Source organism: Moschus berezovskii, chromosome 16 (assembly GCF_049115385.1).
Source record: "Moschus berezovskii isolate FMDL1 chromosome 16, NW_MosBer_1.0, whole genome shotgun sequence".
Classification (NCBI taxonomy): Eukaryota; Metazoa; Chordata; class Mammalia; order Artiodactyla; family Moschidae; genus Moschus; species Moschus berezovskii.
Genome location: NC_142475.1, coordinates 38,019,857 through 38,039,102, shown reverse-complemented (window position 1 = coordinate 38,039,102; position 19,246 = coordinate 38,019,857). Strand labels below are relative to the sequence as shown.

Below are 19,246 nucleotides of genomic sequence, written 5' to 3'. Positions count from 1 at the left end.
AGTCAGTGATGCCATCCAACCATCTCATCCTCTGCTGTCCCCTCCTCTTACCACCTTCAATCTTTCCCAGCATCAGGGTCTTTTCAAATAAGTCAGTTCTCCAAATCAGGTGGCCAAAGCATTGGAGCTTCAGCTTCAGCATCAGTCCTTCCAACAAATATTCAGGACTGATTTCCTTTAGGATGGACTGGTTGGATCTCCTTGCTGTCCAAGGGACTCTCAAGAGTCTTCTCCAACACCACAGTTCAAAAGCACAAATTCTTTAGCACTCAGCTTTCTTCACAGTCCAACTCTAACAACCATACATGACTACTGGAAAAATCATAGCTGTGACTAGATGGGCCTGTGTTGGCATAGTAACATCTCTTCTTTTTAATATGCTGTCTAGGTTGGTCTCGGAGAAGGCAATGGCAAGCCACTCCAGTACTCTTGCCTAGAAAATCCCATGGATGAAGGAGCCTGGTAGGCTGCAGTCCGTGGAGTCGCTAAGGGTCAGACACGACTGAGCGACTTCACTTTCACTTTCCGCTTTCACACATTGGAGAAGGAAATGGCAACCCACTCCAGTGTTCTTGCCTGGAGAACCCCAGGGACAGGGGAGCCTGGTGGGCTTCCATCTGTGGGGTCACACAGAGTCGGACATGACTGAAGTGACTTAGCAGCAGCAGCAGGTTGGTCTAGGTTTTCTGAACGTTGCGCTTTAAGCCAATTTTTTCACTCTCCTCTTTCACCTTCATCAAGAGGCTCTTTAGTTCTTCTTTACTTTCTGCCGTAAGAGTGGTGTCATCTGCATATCTGAGGTTATTGAAATTTCTCCTGGCATTCTTGATTCCAGTTTGTGCTTCATCCAGCCCAGCATTTCTCATGATGTACTCTGCATATAAGCTACAATATACAGCCTTGATGTACTCCTTTCCCTGTTTGGAACCAATCTGTTGTTCTATGTCCGGTTCTAACTGTTGCTTCTTGACCTGCATACAGGTTTCTCAAGAGGCAGGTCGGGTGTTCTGGTATTCCCATCTCTTTAAGAATTTTCCACAGTTTGTTGTGATCCACACAGTCAAAGGCTTTGGCATAGTTAATAAAGCAGAAGTAAATGTTTTTCTGGAACTCTCTCGCTTTTTTGATGATCCAAAGGATGTTGGCAATTTCATCTCTGGTTCTGCTGCCTTTTCTAAATCCAGCTTGAATATCTGGGCATTCTCAGTCCACATACTATTGAAGCCTGGGTTGGAGAATTTTAAGCATGACTTTACTAGCATGTGACATGAGTGCAATTGTGTGGTAGTTTGAGCATTCTTTGGCATTGCCTTTCTTTGGGATTGGAATGAAAACTGACCTTTTCCAGTCCTGTGGCCACTATTGAGTTTTCCAAATTTCCTGGCATGTTGAGTGCAGCACTTTCACAGCATCATCGTTTAGGATTTGAAATAGCTCAACTGGAATTCCATCACCTCCTCTAGCTTTGTTCATAGTGATGCTTCCTAAGGCCCACTTGACTTCACATTCCAGGATGTCTGGCTCTAGGTGAGTGATCACACCATTGTGATTATTTGGGTCCTGAAGATCTTTTTTGTGTAGTTCTTCTATGTATTCTTGCCACCTTTTCTTAATATCTTCTGCTTCTGTTAGGTCTGTATCACTTGTGTCCTTTATTGTGCCCATCTTTGCATGAAATGTTCCCTTGGTATCCTGAATTTTCTTGAAGAGATCTCTAGTCTTTCCCATTCTATTGTTTTCCTCTATTTCTTTGCACTGATTACTGAGGAAGGCTTTCTCATCTCTCCTTGGCTATTCTTTGGGTCTCTGTATTCAAATGGGTATATCTTTCCTTTTCTCCTTTGCCTTTAACTTCTCTTCTTTTCACAACTATTTGTAAGGCCTCCTCAGACAACCATTTTGCTTTTTTGCATTTCTTTTTCTTGGGGATGGTCTTTATCTTTCTATGTCCTCTACAATGTCACGAACCTCTGTCCATAGTTCTTCAGGTAGTCTGTCTACCAGATCTTAACCCTTGAATCTATTTCTCACTTCCACTGTATAATCATAAGGGATTTGATTTAGGTCATACCTGAATGGTCTAGTGGTTTTCCCTACTTTCTTCAATTTAAGTCTGAATTTTGCAATAAGGAGTTCATGATCTGAGCCACAGTTAGCTTCCAGTCTTGTTTTTGCTGACTGTATAGAGCTTCTCCATCTTTGGTTGTGTCCTTGGGCTATGCCATTCTTTCAAAAGTTGTGCCCTGTCCCTTTCCCTCCTGTTACAAGTAATAGCATCCTATCATCTCATCCTCTGTTGCCTCCTTCTCCTCCTGCTCTTCTCCTCCTGTACTTTTCTAATGAGCTGGCTCTTCACATCAGGTGTTCAAAATATAGGCGCTTAAGCTTCAGCACTTGGAGAAGGCAATGGCAAGCCACTCCAGTACTCTTGCCTAGAAAATCCCATGGATGGAGGAGCCTGGTGGGCTGCAGTCCGTGGGGTCGCTAAGGGTCGGACACGACTGAGCAACTTCACTTTCACTTTTCACTTTCACACATTGGAGAAGGAAATGGCAACCCACTCCAGTGTTCTTGCCTGGAGAATCCGAGGGACGGGGGAGCCTGGTGGGCTTCCGTCTATGGGGTCACACAGAGTCAGACACGACTGAAGTGACTTAGCAGCAGCAGCAAGCTTCAGTACCAGTCCTTCCAATGAATGTGCTTAGTCGCTCAGTTGTGGCCCGACTCTTTTTGACTCCATGGACTATAGCCTGCCAGGCTTCTCTGTCTATGGGGTTTCTCTAGGCAAGAATATTGGAATGGGTTGCCATGACCTCTTCCAGGGGATCTTCCCAACCCAGGGATCGAACCCAGGTCTCCCACATTGCAGGCAGATTCTTTACCATCTGAGTCACCAGGGAAGGCTTTCTAAGCCCAGGGTTTATTTCCTTAAGGACTGACTGGTTTGATTTCCTTGCAGTCCAAGGAACTCTCAAGACTCTTCTCCAGCACCACAGTTTGAAAGCAATTATCTACCATATTGCTTTTCGATTTTCCATTATCAATGAGACAAATTATGTAGCCTATAAATGTCACTGTTTTGGAAACATTTGGAGATAGAGTACATATAGTTGACCAAACAGTAAAGAAATAAAAAGAAAAAAGGAGGTACAACTCAAGAGGTATATTTATAATTATAATCAGAATTAAAATGACACCTGTTCAAATTTTAAAAAAAAGAGTCTGCATATTCAGAAGAAGCAAAGTACCTTGATGGCAAGCTCTGATCCTGACAGAGAAACTCTCTTCTTGTTCCTAAATGTCATGTATGCATCTGTTAAGAAGAACTTTCTTTTCTGGGGCCAATCCAACTAACCAGCAGTGACAAAGATTACACAGGAAAACAGATACTCAGAACTCTTGGTAGGAATTTTGGGCATAAAGCACCAAGGGGACCAATGAGGCACTTACCCAATGGGGTGCTTAGTTCTGCAAACCCTGGAAAATCTTGCTTGGTCTGCCTAGTACTAGAAGTGCCCTGAAAATGCAACAGGGAAAGAGAAGAATCAAATCATTAACTCTTTTCACATGAAAATATTTAAAGAGATCCCTGTACTTAAAAATAATATTAAACAAACATTAATCAAAAGCTACTCAAGGAAGTATACACTGCTATATTTAAAATGTATAACCAACAAGCTCCTACTATAGAGCACAGGGAACTCTTCTCAATGTTATGTGGCAGCCTGGATGGGAGGGGAGTTTGGGGAAGAATGGATATGTGTATGTGTATGGCTGAGTCCCTTTCCTGTCCACCTGAAACTATCAAAACATTATTAATTGGCTGTACTCCAGTATAAAATAAAAAATTTTTAAAAGAAAGTTTATCAAAGAAAACCTTTGCAACTGTGTGATAAAAACAATGTACTATCCAATTTTTTTTAAAAGAAAGTACTATATTATTGCCTGCATTAAAAAAAAATGAGTCATATGATTTTTTGTAGGAAAGGGATTTTGGGGGTGTGGGGAGGAGTGAGAACAAAATGCTGAAGAGGGCTGTTTTGGTGTGTGTTTTTGTTTTTTAATTGCTGATAACCTATCAAATCTATCAAACCTAGATTGGAGAAAATCCCAACAATGAAAATGTTAGTCCATTGACTATGCCAAAGCCTTTGACTGTGTGGATCACAACAAACTGTGGAAAATTCTGAAAGAGATGGGAATACCAGACCACCTGACCTGCCCCTTGAGAAACCTATATGCAGGTCAGGAAGCAACAGTTAAACTGGCCATGGAACAACAGACTGGCTCCAAATAGGAAAAGGAGTACGTCAAGGCTGTATATTGTCACCCTGCTTATTTAACTTATATGCAGAGTACATCATGAGGAACGCTGGGCTGGAAGATGCACAGGCTGGAATCAAGATTGCCCGGAGAAATGTCAATAACCTCAGATATGCAGATGACACCACCCTTATGGCAGAAAGTGAAGAAGAACTCAAAAGCCTCTTGATGAAAGTGAAAGAGGAGAGTGAAAAGGTTGGCTTGAAGCTCAACATTCAGAAAACTAAGATCATGGCATCTGGTCCCATCACTTCATGGGAAATAGATGGGGAAACAGTTGAAACAGTGGCAGACTTTATTTTGGGGGGCTCCAAAATCACTGCAGATGCTGATTGCAGCCATGAAATTAAAAGACACTTACTCCTTGGAAGGAAAGTTATGACCAACCTAGACAGCATATTAAAAAGCAGAGATATTACTTTGCCAACCAAGGTCCGTCTAGTCAAGGCTATGGTTTTTCCAGTGGTCATGTATGGATGTGAGAGTTGGACTGTGAAGAAAGCTGATCACTGAAGAATTGATACTTTTGAACTGTGGTGTGGGAGAAGACTCTTGAGAGTCCCTTGGACTGCAAGGAGATCCAGGCAGTCCATTCTAAAGGAGATCAATCCTGGGTGTTCATTGGAAGGACTGATGCTAAAGCTGAAACTCCAATACTTCAGCCACCTCAAGAGTTGACTCATTGGAAAAGACCCTGATGCTAGGAGGGATTGGGGGCAGTAGGAGAAAGGGACGACAGAGGATGAGATGGCTGGATGGCATCACCGACTCGATGGACGTGAGTTTGAGTGAACTCCGGGAGTTGGTGATTGACAGGGAGGCCTGGTGTGCTGTGATTCATGGGGTCGCAAAGAGTCGGACACAACTGAGTGATGAACTGAACTGAACTGAACCTATCAAACCTAGATTGGAGAAAATCCCAACAATGAAAATGTTAATCCATTTACTTTAAACAAAGGCCAGGACTTGAAGTAGACAGATAGGCTAGAGTTTGTCATTATCAGGAGCGATTGGATTTGTTTGAAATTCAGAAACTCTTCAAAGAATGTTAAGGTTAAATTGGAGCAAAAGAAGCATTTTTTCATTTTGTTTTGGCTGATATGGGGACTTCCTGTTTGTATTTATTAAAGTATAGGAAAATTCACTGAGATTAATTTACTGTACTATATTTTACTAACAAAAGACAAATTCTGAAATCAAGGACACATTTCTATGCAATGGTTATTCTTAATATTCTTAACTCAGCTAATCTGTCATTATTTATTGACAGAAGGAGAAGAGGGCAACAGAGGATGAGATGGTTGGATGGCATCACCGTCAGTGGACATGAACTTGGGCAAACTCCAGGAGATGGTGTGAGACAGGGAGGCCTGGTGCACTGCAGTCCACGGGGTCACGAAGAGTCAGTCAGACTCTTAGTGACTGAACAATAACATTTAGACATAACCTTAAACTGGGCTTCCCTGGTGGTTCAGTGGTAAAGAATCTGCCTGCCAACGCAGGAGACTCAGGTTGGATCCCATGGTTGGGAAGATGCCCTGGAGAAGGAAATGACAACCCGTTCCAGTCTTGTTTTGGAAATCCTATGGACAAAGGAGCCTTGTGGGCTACAGTCCATGGGGTTGCAGAAGAATCAGACAGGACTCAGCAACTAAACAAGAAACTTAAATTCCAGTGTCAATTATAATTCTGTTCTGTTATTTCCCATCAACATACTTTGCTTATGCTAGCACGTAATTCTCTTAGTTTCATAAAGGAGCTTCTACTGTATTTAAAGAGTCATTTACAGAGCAAGTATACAGTCATCCTTCCATATTCTCAGGTTCTGCAGGGTTTGAAAGTATGCAGGAGAAAAATAATTCCAGAAAATTCCAAAAAGCAAAACTTGAATTTGGTCATGTACCAGCAACTTCTACATAGCATCAATGTTGTATTAGGTATCATAGGCAATCTAGAGATGATTTAAAGAATTCAGGAGGATGTAAGTGGGGTGTATGATGCAAATACTATGCCACTTTTACATGAGACTTGGATTTTGGTATAGGTGGTGGTGGAAACTGTCCTAAAGCCAATCCCGAAGATCCCGAGGAATGACTGGATCTTTGAATGAAAAGAAAACATAAACTATGTTTTGATTCAATTTATATTCAACTCGGCTACATATATAGATTTATTTATTTATTGAATGAATGAATTTTAAATTGAGAATTTAAGAACAGGGTAAACTTTGTTTAAAATTACTTATTATTTTTATTTATGGCTGCATGGGGTCTTCATTGTTGTGCTCGGGCTTTTCAGCAAGGGGGGCTACCCTTCTTTGCAGTTCCCAGGCTTCTTATTGTGGTGGCTTCTCTTGTTGCAGAGCACAGACTCTAGGGAATTCTAGTAGTTGCAGCTCACGGGCTCTAGAGTTTGGGCTCAGAGTTGTGGTGCCTGGGCTTAGTTGCTCCATGGCATGTGGAATCTTCCCTGACCAGGGTTTGAACCTGTGTTCCCTCCATTGGCAGACAGAGTCTCATCCACTGTACCACCAGGGAAGTCTGAAAGGGGTAAACTTTTTAAAGGAGTAGATTTAGTTGGCCCTGATGCTGGGAAATATTGAGGGCAGGAGAAGGGGGTGACAGAGGATGAGATGTTTGGATGGCATCACCGACTCAACAGACATGAACTTGACCAATCTTGGGGAGACAGTGAAGGACAGGGAAGCCTGGCAGGCTGCAGTCCACGAGGTGGCAAAGAGTCAGACGTAACTTAGTGACTGAACAGCAAAGACTGGTGATGCAAGTATAGATTTAAGGAGCATACACAACGAAGCCCCACTGGCAGCAGAGTCACTTAATGTTGCCCTTTTAGCACGGCGCAGAGGGGAGACAGCAAAACTCAAAGCATACCCAGTATTCTGTACTTGACTAAGTTTGTTCAATTTATTATTTTATAAGGGCTTTATAATCTCTACCTCCAAGATATGTCTTAAGTGGGAATACCCTGACCATCTAATGGTTAGAACTCCATGCTTCCACTGCAGGGGGCATAGGTTAGACTCCTGGTCAGTGAACTAAGACTCCTGCAAGCCATACAAACAAACAAAAAACCAAAATATGTCTTAAGTATGTTTATTTCCTTCTCTGCCTACACTGCCATTCCTTAGTCCAGGCCTTCACCATTGCTGTCTTGGATTACAGCTGATGACTTTTACTTTATTCCATTCTAGAGCAACTGATAGAACTATAAATCAGATTATGCCAATCTCTAGTTTAAAACCCTCCCTGTTTTAAACCCTTAATCCTTAGAATAATATTATGGCCTTTAAGGTCCTCAGATCTAGTGCCTGCCTATCTCCAACATTCTTCCCTGGTGGCTGAGATGGTAAAGAATCTGCCCACAATACAGGAGACCAGGGTTCGATCCCTGGGTGGGGAAGATCCCTTGGAGAAGGGCATGGCAACCCACTTCAGTATTCTTGCCTGGAGAATCCCATGGACAGAGTTGCCTGGTGGGTTATAGTCCATGGGGTCAAAGAGTTGGACAGGACTGAGTAACTTTCACTTTTACTACTACCTCCAGCATAATCTCATGCCATTTTCCTCTCTCATTCACTCACTCCTGGCAAGTCTTCTTTCAGTTTCTCCATGAGAAAGCCTTTCATGTCTTAGGGTCTCTGAACCTGCTGTTCTACTTAAAAAAACCCACTCTCTATCCTTAGCTATTAGTTCCTTCTCATTTTTTGGCTAAACTATTATCATACTCACCTTTCTTGGAAGTTTTTCTTTATTGTTCTTTTGTTTTCTTCATAATGTTTGTTACAATTTGTAACTTCTTTGTTCTGGTTTTACTTGGTCTTTTCCCTCTTGAATCCATGTGTACAGAGACTGTGGTCATCTTGTTCTGGTGAATGCCTGGTACCTAAGGCAGAGCTTGGTGGTTAGTAAATGTGCAATAGAAACTCTTTGAAACCAAGCTTTAAAGTTTGAAATTATTTTGATTCTCTCTGGTTGGTTCCCATTTACAATAACAATTTATACATTCCACAAGTAAATATCATGTGTTACTTTATACCAGGAACTGTTCTGGTGCTAGGTACATAGTAATAGTATATACGACAGACAAGCATCCTTATCCTTTTTGAGCTTACGTTCTAGTGGAGGGAGACAGTCAATAAGCAAAGAAGAAAAATGTCAGATAATGGTTAGTGCTTCATGGAGAATTAGAACAAAATGATAGGTAGAGAGTAGCTACTTCAGCTTGATTACCAGAAAAGGCCTCCCTTTAGGACCTACTGTATAGCACATGGAAATCTGCTCAGTGTTCTGTGCAGCCTGTATGGGAGGGGAGTTTGAGAAAGAAGAGATACATGTATATGTATGGCTGAGTCCCTTTGCTGTCACTGAATCTATCACAATATTGTTAATCAGCTGTTCAGTTCAGCCGCTCAGTTGTTAATCAGCTGTTCTCCAATGCAGAATAAAAAGTTTAAAAAAAAAAGAAAAGGCTTCCCTTTGGGATGTCTCTCTTCTGCCTCCCCTCATCTTTAGTCCTGTCTTTAGCCCTTGTGCTGGTCTTGGTCTAACAGCTTAATGGATGGGCTTCCTGACTCAAGAATCAACTGCATATCCTGCTGCTAAGCTGATCTCCTATTTGATGGTTGTAGGAAAGAGAGGAGAAAACCCATGGAAAACTATAATTTTATCCTTTGTTAAGCACACAGATAGTAGCTTAAATTAACAGAACCCAGATCCAATTTTTACTCACCAAACAGAAAACTTAGTTACTCATTAAGTGAATAAGGAATTAAAATTTGAGAGATCTCTTTTAATTTCAGCTCAGAGACCTTTCTGATTAGTGCTGAGATATAATTTAGAATTACCCCCTGGAGTGAGGATGGAGTCCTTTTCTTTAACCACTGAGCCCAGACAGAAAAGGACATTCATGGAGCTCCAACTAGGTGGTATGAACTGTTCTGAGGGCTTATTCACTTTCTATCACTGAAACCTCATAATAGCCCTCTACAATAGAGATAATTAATTAACTTGCCTCAAATTTGCACAATTAGTAAGTGGTAGTGTAGTGACTGGGCTTCCCTGGTAGCTCAGTGGTAAAGAAGCTGCTTGCAATGCAGGAGATGCAAGAGACGTGGGTTCAATCCCTGGGTCGGGAAGATTCCTTAGAGGAGGAAATGGAACCCATTCCAGTATTCTAGCCTGGAGAATCCTGTGGACAGAGGAGTCTGGCAGGCTACAGTGCATAGGGTCGCAAAGAGTTGGACACAACTGAAGTAACTGAACACACACAAACGGTGTAGTGACTAGAACTCAAATTCAGGTAGAAACCTTAAATCTTTATAAATTGTTTTGTTATAAATGATATTCTGAGAAACAAACAAGAACTACAAATCATTTGAGGGAGAGTGGTACCTAGAACAATTATTTGTAGAATAAATGAATAAACAAATGAGAGCAATTAGGAATATTTATACCTAAAGTATCCTTGAGTCAGGAAGATCCCCTGGAGGAGGGCATGGCAACACACTCCACTTTCTTGCCTGGAGAATTCCATGGATACAGGAGCCTGGTGGGCTATAGTCCATGGGATCACAAAGAATCAGACACAACTGAAGCGACTTAGCATGCACACATACATACCTGAAATAGTCATTTAGGAAAATGAGCAGAGGAAGGAATTAATCACAAAGACAACTGTCCATTCATGAATGCAACAAATAGACGCTTGTACTTGATGGTAGATGTTGTGCCATATTGAGGATATTGTTCCTGTTCTCAAGGACTTTATAGGGTAGTGGGGCAGGAAGATATTAATGTATATGTGGTTTGAAAGAAAAACACAGCCTACTTTGACAGTTGGAGACCCTGAGCTACTCTAGAGGGTCCTTAGCAGCTGAGTCTTGGGTTGGAACCTAAAAGGTAGAGAGGAGTTTGTCAGGCAAGTAAGTAGGTTTGAGCATTCAAATCAGAGTGAGCATTTCATGCAACATCACACCATTTCATCTCAAGGTAGAAAGCAGTATGGTATTTGAAAATTGTAAAGGAACCACTTTGGGTGGAGCATGGTAAATAAAGTGGGGTCGGGGAGGGTGGAATGAAAGGGATCATGTGTGGACTTTTAGATTTGGGGCTTTATTTTGAGACAGTAAAGAATTTTAAACCAGAGAGACATAAGACCAGATTTGTGTTTTGAAAAGATCACTGTGTATGCTTGATAGAAAACAAATTGGAAGGAAATCTACTTGAATGCAGAAAACCTGCTTAGGAGGGGTTATCTTAAGAATATAAGTGAGACTTGACAATACCTCTCATTGGGTGGAGAGAACTAGATGGATTCAAGAGGTAGAATAGATAGGATTCGGTGATTGATTACATTAGAGTATGAGGCATGGTCTTCTCTGGTGGTGCGACAGTAAAGAACCCACCTGCAACACAAGTTTGATACCTGGGTCAGGAAGATCCCCAGGAGGAGGGCATGGCAACCCATTCCAGTATTCTTGCCTGGAGAATCTCTTGAATAGAGAAGCCCAGTGGGCTACAGTCCATGGAGTCACAAAGAGTCAGACACAATTGAAGCTACTAAGCACGCACATGACACATGGGAATGTTTCTGGAATGATTGGCTGTATTTTTACGTTAAGAAGGTGGTGTTAATTAATGACACTGGGACCCCAAGTGAAATGGGAAGAGAATGGAGAGTGAACATCAAGTTCAATCTGAAGAGGTAAGCAGTTAGAAAAATGGGGCTGGGCTGGGCTGTAACAGGCAGTTGTGAGAAAGCAAGGTTTGAAACTCACCGGCTGAGAACAATGATCCCTAAACTTTTTTTTTTTTTGTCTTTTTTAGAAGGGACCCTGGAACTATGGCAGAATCCCGGCCCCTCCTGTGGAGAGATTGCTCCTTTATGGGTAAAAAAAAATTTTTTTGGCAAACAACACCATAAATTGTATTTGTTTATAAAGCATAAAATATTGTCAATCTCTACATTAAATGTTAGTAATTATTTTACTGTAAAGCTTTCCTTTACAGTAAAGGAAGGCTCAGACAGTAAAGAATCTGCCTGCAATGCGGGAGACCCCAGGATTTGAGCCCTAGGTCAGGAAGAACCTCTGGAGAAGGGAATGGCTACTCACTCCAGTATCCTTGCCTGGAGAATTCCATGGACAGAGGAGCCTGGGAGGCAACAGTCCATAGGATCGCAAAGAGCCAGACACGACTGAGTGACTTTCACTTTCTTTTTTCACATAAATAAATATAAATAAAAATTTATCAATATCTTCTTGTAACCCAATAGATTATGAAACTTCAGAGGTAACGGGTCTAGAGACTTTTGAAAAACAAAGTAACTTTATTTCAGACATACATGTCCTAAAAGTACCAAAGCCACCTTTGAATCTTTTAATTTAGATGAACTTGTAAAGCAGTCAAGTTAAAGTTTTTAAAGTTAACAATCAGTCAATCATTGAACAAACAATAATACAAAGGAAGGTTCCTCAATTCTAAGCTAAACATCAAATGCCTTACCTAAACTGAGAGGCAGGCCATCTGGGAGCCAAGTGGCAATTTCAGAAAAGGACCTAAAGCCTGGCTGCTCCTAGTATACATACAAAACTTCAGATCTCATAGGATGCTAGATTAAAAGTATGTTTATCTATTAGTTGGAGCTGTTTTAGTTTTTTTTTTTTTTTAGTTTTGAATCGGGTCCTTCGCTAGTGGCTCAGACAGTAAAGCGTCTGCCTACAATGTGGGAGACCTGGGTTCGATCCCTGGTTGGGAAGATCCTCTGGAGAAGGAAATGGCAAGCCACTCCAGTACTCTTGCCTTTAAAATCCCATGGACGAAAGAGCCTGGTAGGCTACAGCCCTTGGGGTAGAAAAGAGTCAGACACGACTGAGCGACTTCACTTTCTTTCACAAGCAAAAATGGGCTGGAGTAGGAAACAGCAACCTACTCCGGTATTCCAGTATTCCATGGGAAATCCCATGGACTGTATAATCCATGGGGTCACAAAGAGTCGGACATTACTGAGTGACTTTCACTCTCTAACTCAACAATTAACAATGGCTTAATATCATCAAATACCCAGTCGACATTAAAATTTCGCGTTGTTTCATAACTTTTTTTCCCTTCAGTTCAGTCATTCAGTCACGTCTGACTCTTTGCAACCCCATGGACTGCAGCACACCAGGCCTCCCTGTCCATTGCCAACTCCTGGAGTTTACTCAAACTCATGTCCATTGCGTCGGTGATGCCATCCAACCATCTCATCCTCTGTCATCTCTTCCTCCTCCTGCCTTCAATCTTTCCCAGCATCAGGGTCTTTTCAAATGAGTCAGTTCTTTGAATCAGGTGGCCAAAGTATTGGAGTTTCAGCTTCAGCATCAGCCCTTCCAATGAATATACAGGACTGATTTCCTTTAGGATGGACTGGGTGGATCTCCTTGCTGTCCAAGGGACTCTCAAGAGTCTTCTCCAACACCACAGTTCAAAAGCATCAATTCTTTGGCGCTCAGCTTTCTTTACAGTCCAACTCTCACATCCATACATACTGGAAAAAACATAGCTTTGACTAGACAAATCTAGTTTTACAGGAGATTATTTACATCAGAATACAAATGGTATTCAAATATTACATTTGATTGCCAGTACAGTTGCCTTTCTCTTTCCTTAAGAGCTCATACTTTATGAGGATAGACAAGAGCAGAACAGTTAAATTTGAAGTAGAAACTGCTAGGTAGCAAAAGACAGGAAACTAGAATAAAATGGGAATTCAAATATAACTTTTGGTGGAAATCTCTAAAAATAATATTATTGTTCTGAAACAAAACAGAACATTGGAGAAGTTGATATATATATTACATGATATGTGTAATGAACATGATATATATTACACTCCTTGTAAAAGGATAGATTTCTTCTACTTCTAAGCACTCAAATATTTTCCTGTATTGAGGAACTCCAGTGCACAAATAGACACAACAGATAAAGATACATTAATTCCTAACTAGTTTACAGATTCCTAAAGACTTTATTATGGTAATTTTAAATACAAAAGTAGACATAATACCCTGGATAAACTTCAGCAATAATTATGACTAATCTTATTTCATATATAACCCCACTCTGTTATTCTCTCCTGTATTATTTTGAAGCAAATTCCAGACATCATATCATCATATCTATAAACATTGTCTTATATCTCTAAAACATAAGGATTAAAAAATAACAAAATGCCATTATCACATCTAAACTATTAGCAATGATCCCTTAGTATCATCAAATACCCATTTAGTATTCAAATTTCTAGTTGTACCATACGTTTCATAAAGGAGCTTCTTTCATATGGTATGTGTGTTTGAATGAAGATCTTAGTAAGATCTACAAATTATACTTGGTTGATAGTTTAAGTCTCTTTTACTGTATAGGTTTTCCCTCCATTTCTCTCCTCTTTTTTTTTAAATTGAACTATACTTGATTTGCAATGTTGTGTTAATTTCTTCTGTACTTCAAAGCGATTCAGTTATACACACACACACATATATATATGTTCTTTTCCATTACGGTTTAATTTATCCTGGGACAGTGAATATAATTCCCTGTGCTACACAGTAGGACCTTGTCCATACATTCTATATGTAATAATTTGCATTTACTAACCCCAAACTCCCATTCCATCCCTCCCCCTCTCCCTGCCCCACTGGTAACCACAGGTCTGGTTTCTGTGCCTGAGTCTGTTTCTGCTTTGAAGACAGGTTCATCTGTGTCATATTTTAGATTCCACATATAAGTGATATCACATGGTAGTTGTCCTCCCTTCATGTCTCTTCTTCCCGCTCTGCAATGTATTTGTTGAAGAAACTGGGTCCCATAATATATTCCACATCCTAGATTTTGCTGGCTGCAGCCCCATGATGTCATTCAACATGTTTCTCTGTCTTCATTATTTCCTGTTAACCTAGTAATTTATCCTAAGGGATTGACCTTGTACAGGTTTGAGTCTTTGAAAGACAACCCCTGGAATTCTTCTGGTGGTCCAGTCATTAGGACTTGGCGGTTTTGCTGCCAAACCTGCGTTCAGTCTCTGGTCAGGGAACTAAGATCCCACAAACTGCATGGTGTGGCCAAAAAAAAAAAGACAAGAGAAGAGAAGATTGCTTCATAGCACGTTCTTCCATCAGAAGTCGCATAATAGCTGGTTGTCTAGCTACCTGATATGCTGACAGTTAGTGAGGATCACTATCTACATCAGCACTGCCCGAGAAAAATATAATAAACCATATATGTAATTCTAAGTGCTCTAGTGCCCCTACTTTAAAAAAAGAATTTTTTTTCTGTTTGGACACTCCACTCTATTTGTGGGTTCTTTGTTCCCCAGCTGGGAATTGAACCCAGCCCTAGCAGTGAAAATCGCCGAGTCCTAACCATTGGGCAACCAGGGAATTTCTGAAATAAAAATAATTTTTAAAACATAATTCAATATATCCACAATACTACCATTTCAACATTTAAGTGTGTAATGAAATCTTTTATATTCTTATTTTCATACTAAGTCTTCAAAGTCCTGTGTATTTTTTCTACTCACAGCCGGTGGGTGCTAGAGCCTGCTCACACAAGCCTGTGAGAACCAACTGTAGGCATCTCCTCCCAACTCCATTCATGATATCCCTTTGGTGGCTTGAAACTGGCTATGGTGGTAGTATTCACTCTACAACAAACACCAAAAGTGGGATTTTTCTCCACCTCAGAGAGCTAGTTATTAAACATTTACCAGCACACCATGGCTTACATCACATCTCATTTTAGACCAGACACATTTCAAGTGCTCAATAACCATGTATGGCTACTAGATATTGTATTGCATAACCCAGTAGGGGTTTGCAAATGAGTGCAACTTAGTCTGCCATTCCTTCTTTTTATTAGCTGGAACAGCTCTACAAATTTTTCTTCACTGAATTTAGCTGCCCTGCGTGTGTACCTAGTCGCTTCTGCCATGTCCAACTCTTTGCGACCCCATGGACTGTAGCCTGCCAGGCTCGTCTGTCCGTGGGTTTCTCCAGGACAAGAATACTGGAGTGGGTTGCCGTGCCCTCCTCCAGGGGATCTTCCCAACCCAGGGATCGAACCCAAGTCTCTTAATTCTCCTGCATTGGCAGGCACCACCAGGGAAAACATAGCTATCCTAATGTACAGTAAATTCAAGGAAGGCAAGATAAATCTTTGACTCTTTTTCTTTATTAGCTAGTGTTCAAGCTAAGAGGAACTAAAGAGCCTCTTGAAGAGACTGAAAGAGGAAGAGTGAAAAAGTCGGGTTAAAACTCAACATTCAAAAAAAAAACGAATATCATGGCATTCAGTCCCATCATTTCATGGGAAATAGATGGGGGAAAAGTGGAAACAGTGATAGACTTTATTTTCTTGGGCTCCAAAATCATTGCATATGGTGACTGCAGCCACAAAATTAAAAGATGCTTGCTCCTTTAAGAGAAGCTATGACAATCCTAGACAGCATATTCAAAAGCAGAGACATCACTTTACCGACAAAGGTCCGTATAGTCAAAACTATGGTTTTTCCAGTAGTCATGTATGGATGTGAGAGTTGGACCATAAAGAAGGCTGAGCACTGAAGAATTGATGTTCTAGAATTGTGCTGCTGGAGGACTCTTGAGAGTCCCTTGGGCAGCAAGGATATGAAACAAGTCAGTCCTAAAGGAAATCAACCCTGAATATTTATTGGAAAGACTGATGTTGAAATTGAAGCGCCAATACTTCAGCCACCTGATGCAAAGAGTCGACTCATTGGAAAAGACCCTGAGGCTGGGAAAGGCTGGGAAAGAAAGGGTAAGAGGAAAAGGGGACAACGGAGGATGAGATGGTTGGACTGCATCACTGACTCAAAGAATATGAGTTTGAGCAAGCTCTGGGAGATGGTAAAGGACAGGGGAGCCTGGTGTGCTATAGTCCATGGGGTCGCAAAAAGTCAGACACGACTTAGCAACTTAACAACCAGTTAGTATTCAAAACAATGTCGGTTCTCCAGCAAAAGTAATCAATTAATATTTTTTGGTATCATTATGAACTCATGGATTCTAACACTGAACTGCTTCAATCCATCACATTTATTGTTTTTATTGATTTTAAATTGCCCATCGTTGGACAGTGGAAGCCTCTTCAAGCTGACAGACCACATTTAGACCATTGTGCTACCACTGGAACGATCCAAATTTTAGTTTACAATCACAATGATTAGGAAGTGATTGACCTTATTTTCTAGATCAGAGGTTCCAAAAATCTGGGATTCATTGGCCCTGATTCTTTCAAGTACTCACCTCTATGACTAGCAGCTGTATGTGGGAACTTGGAGGCTCTGTTAGAAATTGAGGAAGGGCCTGAACCAGAAGAATGAGTACTTGGTAGACAAAACAATAGGTATCCAAAGATAACATATTTAAACTATTACAAAGAAAATTTTAAAGCACATGGTTCTTCTCATGTCATTGATTGGTTATTTTGTTTACATACCTGTTAAGGAGGTATGATACTCATAGAACTGTTGTTCTGACTATAAAAGTTAGTTCAAAGAAACATGAACCTGTGTGAAATTCTTGAATCCCTGAAGATTTTTGACTTTATCAAACTGAAAGAAAGTGAGTGCTAAAAGAAATTTACATCCTTTGGAAAGTAGAACAGAAGGCACAGTTGCACATATTTAAGAAGGCAGAGCCTCTTTTTGCTTCATGTGAGTTCAAGGAAGACGTACCTTTTAATCAGACTGTACTTTAGCTATGAAAAGTAAGTTTCATCTTAAACAATCTCATCTTAAATTCATCTGTGATAAAATTAAATGGAAAAAGAAAGAGTTCTAACCAAGCAACTATGGTCTCTCTGACTTAGTGTCTTCTCACTGAAGTCTCAAGGGCACTAACAATGATTGAAAAATCCTACTAATCAACCAGCTAGGCAGATAGGTATGTAAGTCATGTTCATATGTTTGCATAATTTTCAGGGAGAAAAAATATGAAGAACTTGTTTTCTAGTAAAAAGAGAATGCACAACAACCAAAATATTCAAAGAATGTGTTGTTAAAATTCATCAGGTATTCTAAAACAAGCAAAGAAATATTTCCATGATTTTCTTTTTAAAGACAAAAATATCAAGAAAGGTATCAAACTTGATGTTTAATGTTGTAGTTGTCTTATTTAAGGTTTTTCAGTATAATCCTTGCACAAGTACATATGTAGATAATTTAATAAACAAAAACAACTATAAAACATGTTAGTGGGGGGAAAAAGTAATGAACTTGAAAGAATAAACAAGGAAAGTTACTAGGCAAAGAAAGGCAGAGATTCTGAGACCCACAAATGAGAAATTGTTATCCTGTGCATTTTATATTAGAATCTTGGTTATCAATTTTTTGAGTAGGGGGGTAAGAGGAGGCTTAAGAGATAATTTAGAAAAATGAAAATGTTATGGACTATATTTGATTTTTTTTCATACAAAATGGAAATAGTATAATACTATGGGAAGAAAAAAATGTATGCTTTTAGCACTTAAGTCTATTTTATTGAAGGAAAGAATGGTGCATAACTAGTCATTCTTTCTATTCTTATAACACTGATGATTCTAGTAGTCCTGTGCTTTCAATAACAGTAAAAAAAAAAAAAAGTAATTTTTGTGGATTTTCCTTCCAAGACGGGCTTGATTTCTCCTATGTATGTATATATATATTTATTCTTAAAATATTTATATATTCTTTTAGTCTTAATACTTTCATTTAGAAGTGTGTTACTTAACAATCCTGATTTGGCTAGCAATGTTTAAATATGTTACTTAGTCATTTGTGAGAGTTTGGCACTAAAGTTAAGCAATTATATGTATTCATGTTTACTATATTCATTTCAGCATTATAGGCTTCAGTGATTTCTAGGGAACTTGAAAATACATCGAGAGTTATTGTCCTTGCTTAGTCACTGTATTTTGTATTATCCATTTCAGTTAATCTGTTGCAAATTCAAATGATATCATTGCTTCTACTTGTGTTCTATTGCATGCACTCATAATGATACTGTCATTTTTTTTAGTCAACATCTAGGGAGAGATTACCAGTGCGAGGGACTATGCTAGTGTGCTATGGATCAATCAAACGAAAATGTGACACGATGTCTTTTTAGAGAGTTCATAGCACAGTGGTACAGACAAATCCATACACAGGCATGTTAATAAAATGTGCTAAGGGCAATGATAGACATGAATTCTAGGTATTATAAAGGCACAAAAATAGGAGTGTGTTTGTGTGTGTGTGTGTGTAGAAAGGTAGGTAGGTAGGTAGTAGAAAAGGACTTTCTAGGAAGAGGTGATAACTGAGGTTGGTTTTATTAACGAACAATTAGGAATTAAGCAAATGATGAGGAAGAAGGTTGAAATGGGGAAGGTGTTCCACATAGAGACAGAGAAGAAACAGCACGATTGCTAGAGAGGAAAGTGAAAGACAAGACACATAAAGAGATGATGAGGGATAAAGCAGAAAGTTAGATGGGGGCCAGGTCACAAAATTCAAAATGATAAGATATGGACAGAGCTGGAACTGAGACTAGAAGATTATTTACGAGGCTGTTGCACTGTTCAGGACAGAGAGAACTAGGCCAGTGACAGCAGAGGTGGAGAATAGGAAAAGCATTCAAGAACTAAGTAGGAAGGTAATTAGAAAGACTCTGGTGTGTTGAATGTGGGAAATACAGAAAATAGAAGAGTTAGAGACAATTGTGGAGCGTAGCATCAATACCAAACACAACAGCAATTACAGAAGAAGGAGGTTTGACGGGAAGTGATGACTTCAATAATTTGAGACTTGTTGAATCTGAGGTGAACCAGGAGCGTTCTTGTAGCAGTCAGCAGCTCTGGAGAAAGTCCTGGGGTGTAGCTGCAGA

At 40.0% G+C, this 19,246-nt stretch overlaps 1 long non-coding RNA gene across 1 annotated transcript in view; it reads right to left on the bottom strand.

Annotated features, from left to right (window-relative positions):
* Positions 1–2,803: 2,803 nt before the first annotated feature.
* The window catches only part of LOC129559892 (uncharacterized), a 37,875-nt gene continuing 21,432 nt past the window's right edge, over positions 2,804–19,246 (bottom strand). Inside the window, exons 2-3 of the long non-coding RNA XR_008686675.2 lie at positions 8,073–8,226; positions 2,804–3,517 (exon numbers count right to left, since the gene is read on the bottom strand). This is a non-coding gene — a long non-coding RNA (uncharacterized LOC129559892). The remainder of the gene's footprint in view (positions 3,518–8,072; positions 8,227–19,246) is intronic.